At 52.8% G+C, this 4,557-nt stretch overlaps 1 protein-coding gene across 4 annotated transcripts in view; it reads right to left on the bottom strand.

The window, feature by feature from the left end:
• RNF220 (ring finger protein 220) overlaps positions 1 to 4,557 on the bottom strand; it is a 263,034-nt gene that overhangs the window by 45,140 nt on the left and 213,337 nt on the right. The window lies entirely within an intron of this gene.

The following is a 4,557-nucleotide window of genomic DNA, read 5'->3' as shown; positions in this document are numbered from 1 at the left end:
TCATTTGTCAGGATTAATAGGCATCCCTGGTCGAGGGGGTGGGGGTGGGGCGGGCAGAGGAGAGACGTATGTTTAGCTATGGCCCATCCTTATCTGCCAGTGCCCAGGGATGCCCTGAAAACAGCTCTGCACTCTCCTGCCCAGACCCCAGGGCAGTGGCTGGTGGTCTGGTGATATTTTTTAGCAGTTCCAGAGTCACTTGGAAGCAAAGAGGCCTATTTGTCTCTGCTTTGGGCTTGCCATGCAACCAAAAAGGGTATGGCAGGGACCGTTTGCACAGACTGGCTAACTCTTGCTCATCCTTTAAGACTCTGAATTCTTTCTTCCAGGGAGCCTTTCCTGACTCCTCCAGACTGCACTAGGTGCCTCCTCTGTGTTCCCATAGTTTCCTGTGCTACCTCTGGTCACACAGTGTTACAGTTGCCTATCATGTATCTGTCACTCTCTTTAGACTAAATTTCTTGTGGGCAGGGAATAACTTGTTTATTGCTATAGTCCCAGAAGATCCCCTGGAGAAGGGAATGGCAACCCACTTCAGTATTCTTGCCTGGAGAATCCCACGGACAGAGGAACCTGGAGGGCTACAAAGAGTCGGACATGACTGAGTGACTAACACTTTCGACTTTCAGTATTTTGCAGAGGGCGTAACCCAAAGTAAGACGATATTAGTAGTTTAAGTAGAAACAAATACATATTCCTTGAATGAATGAATAAATGATTGTTGACCTTGCTAAATCCCCAGAAGGCGCGGATGTTAGCTGGGAGATGTTGTGGAGGTTTTATCTGGTTCCTTGCCTCTACCTTGCCCCTGGTCTGATCATCTATCTACTGTACACGATCTTCTTCACTTGCTCCTCTTCCTGCTATAGGGAAGACTCCCTCACAGCACCAGGTTGCTTACAGGTGACATATAAACTCAGGATCCACAGGGTTGACATGTTCATGCCCACATGCCCTTGCCATCTTCCCTTCCCTCTACTCTGCTGGCAGAAACCCAGATTGGTATTGCCCACTCCATATGGCCTCCTGCCAGCTCCAGGTTCTTGTAAAACTGCAGCCGCGCTGATGCCCTGACTCCTATTGTGATGGATACTATTTACTGTCTATAGCAATGGAGGGGGCATGGCTCTTGGGGGGCCAGTAGCCAACATCTGCAAGACAGCCAGGTGGAGGTCAGCCTGTGGGTAGTTGAGGCTCGCATGTGGGCTGGAGCTGGAGCTAAGGACTGTGGGCCAAGGCACAGTTAAGCTCACTGAGTCTTGGGCATGGACCCTAAACCCTTGACCCCATGAGCCTTTGCTTCAGCCAAGAGCACCAGCCAGCCTGTTTAGAGGCTGTCGGGGCTTCAAGGGTCACAGCTATTTCATACCACTGAACTTGGCTGCCCCAGACACAACTGCAGCCTCTCTCCTCTTAGCTAACTTCCCCTTGTCCCTTAGCTAATCACTTCCAGACAGTGCCCTGTGCTGGGCCAGGCCTGTGGTGGGTGGGGCAGGTGGGCCTCCCAGAGTTCCCTGGGATTAGGCTTTATTATAAACTGCAGAAAAGGGCCCAGTTCAGGAAAACATCCACATATGGACATGCACAAATATCCTCTCAAATGTCTGGACACACACATGTGCGCGTGAGCACTGGCACACCCAGGTGCTCAGACAAGTGTGGGTATTTGTTCCCATCTAGACAAATGCATGTGAGCACAGGCATACATGCAAGCGTAGACTGAGTCCACCCGGACACTCCCTCACATGTCCACAGACTTCACTCCCCTCCAGCATCTTCCTTGCCATGAAGCCAAAATGTTAGGACTGGACTGTGTAAAGCAAAGTAAATCCAAGTGTGCTTTACCCCCTGCTGGCTCTGACTATGGGCTTATAAAAATGAAGTGGGAACCTCCGCAGCTGTGGGCAGTAAATCCTGAACCGCCAAGGAGGCCAGTGTTACCTGCTTTCTCAGCTCACGGGGGGAAGTTGGGGCACTGATTACAAGTGCCTGCAGGGTGGGACGGGCAGCGGGCCAGCTGCTTGGCCTCGGGCACTGCCTGCTAGCCCAGCCCCGGCCAGCTGTCTCCTACAGACCTGCGGGGTGCAGAGACCCAGAGCCCTGGTGGGGGCGGGGTGGAGGTATGCAAGGGCCAAGAGAGGAAGAGAAGTAGAGGAGAAGGGCTGGGGTGGGCAGAGTGAGCAAGACAGCCACGTGCTGCTAAGGCTGAGGGGAGCCCTCGCATCTGGAGATCAATTAGCATCAATTACTGACTTCATTTAATTGTCGTCCAAGATGAATTTGTCATTTTTAGCTGGAAATTAATGGGAGACCTTCACCTCTCCCTGGCAGCAGCCGCAGAGCCAACAGCGGTCACCTCAGCCTCCTAGGAGCCTTGAATCCTGCTTGGGGTTGGGGCCAGGCGCAGGCAAGCAGCAGCGGGGCTTCTGCTCCCTGGGCAAACTCTGGCCTGCCCCCGCAGTCCAGTCAGCATGGCCCACTGCAGCCCAGGGCCACGGTGGGGGCCGCGGGGCCTGCGGAGCAGTCCTTTGCAGCCTCTGTCTTCGGCCAGAAATTAATTTGCTGGGCTGAGCATGTTTACCTTTTCCCAGCAAAGGCGAGACAGTAAACAGCGGACCGGCGGCTGAAATTGAATTGATAACTGCATCAACGTGCCAGATAACGCCTAAAATAATACGCCGATAAGGAAATTCGATTTGATTTGCTGCTGCGCATCAGATTGGCCCCATCTGTAGCTGCCTGTAATCATTTTCAATTGCGTTGGGAAACCTTATTTGTCCTTAAATATTTCTGTCATTTTTCATTGCTGGCGACAGATCCTTGGGCAGGTGGCAGGGGTGCGCTGCCTCTGTGGGCGCGGGGCGGCGGCCCGAGGAGGAGGGGTGGCGCGGACTTGCGCGGAAGAGGCAGGGAGCGGGCAGCCGGGCGGTGACAGCTGTTCCTCCAATCAATCACACTGTCGACAGGGAGGGACGACTGGCTGGCAGAAATTGAGTTTGCCTCACAGGGGACGATTGAGCAAATTAATAGCCCATTAGCCAAGCAGTGACCTGAGAAATGAAGGTGCAGGGGTTCCTGCTCACTCAGGCCGGCTGGGGTGGGGCAGGGCAGGAGGAGGGTTTGGGGAGGAGAGAACTGGGGAGGAGGTGTGGGAAGAGGAGGGAAGGATTCAAGGATGGGATGGGAGAACAGATGGGCAGGACATGGACTGCGGAGTGGATGGTGCCAGAGGGGTGATGTCAAGCCAGGGAGATGGGTGAGGGACGCAGAGGGTCCTAGGAGAGATGCTGGGAAAAGAGGGGGCAGAGTGGGCTCTTGACGATGTTCCTACCATGCCCTCTGGGACCTAGTACCTTGGCAGTAAACTCCTCTGCATCCTTGCTCCCTAGATGCTCCCTTTACTTCCTCTCTTCTTTTTCCTGGAAACATCACTTATATTCCCTGGTGACATCACTTCCCTGTGTCCTCTCCAACTCCAGGTTCCTCAGGCCAGGAGGTGGGGTCAGTGTCTCGCTTAGTGCCTACTGCTGCTTTCAGACCACTGCTTCTCCACCCAGTGGACCCTGAGGGAAAGTACCACCCTGCATCCCTCATCGCTCTTATCCGCCTTCTCCATATCTGCCTAGGACTTTGACACTCACCTGTCACCCAGGTGACACCTGCCCTGATCTTGTCAGCTCCTGTTGTTTCTTCCTGTATTCCACATCCTCCTGGAGGACCTTGCCAACAACCAAAATTGTTCTGTGAAAGAACTCCCTCGCCCCAAGCCCTCTCATGGCCTTGGACCCTCTCTCTCCTCCTCTTATCTCCCCAGACCACTTACTCATGGCTTCTAGCCTGGACCCCAGGGTGCGTCACTGCAACACCCTCTTGCCAACATACTCAACCTCCTTGTTGCCTCTGCCTTCTCCACAACCCAGCTATTCTCCTCTCTGCCTCAGACACACAGGCGGCTAAACGCAGCTGGGGAGAATCACAAAACCACGCAGAGATGTGCCAATAAAAATTCACAGTTTCCAATCTCAGCACTGCTAAGCAATCCTTTTCCATGCCCTTGGTCAGCTCTGTCTCTCCTTTTCCACAGAGACAATCCAATAATGTTTTATTATTTTGAGTCCCCCTCCCCACCTTCTGTCCCTCTGTCTTACTAGGTGGTCTTACTGCCTATTTCACCTAGAAATTTGAAGTCCTTAGGCATGAATTCAACTTCCAGACCCAAAATGCACTTCCTTATTTCCTTTCAGTTTCAGTGCAAGAGGTATTCACCCTCCTGTTTTTGCTTAATCTCTTTTCCTGGACCGAGAATCCCATTCCCTGGGGAAGCTGTCCTGTTCTCCTTTCTCTCCTGCATCCTCCCCCGTCCCTTCTCATGCTTCCCTCCATCAGCACATACACCCTGTCTCCCCCATTACAACAATATCAACAGCATCCTCCCATCTCTTCCATATGGTCTCTTGTAGCTAATGCCCTTTCTTTCCACTTTCCTTTTCACCTAAGATGCTCTGACACTCCTTTCTCTCCCAAACACTTCTGAACTCATGGCAGTCTGATTTTCAC

This window comes from Ovis canadensis, chromosome 1 (genome assembly GCF_042477335.2).
Source record: "Ovis canadensis isolate MfBH-ARS-UI-01 breed Bighorn chromosome 1, ARS-UI_OviCan_v2, whole genome shotgun sequence".
Classification (NCBI taxonomy): domain Eukaryota; kingdom Metazoa; phylum Chordata; class Mammalia; order Artiodactyla; family Bovidae; genus Ovis; species Ovis canadensis.
The sequence above is the reverse complement of the archived record's forward strand: the minus strand, read 5'-3'. Positions and strand labels throughout refer to the sequence as shown.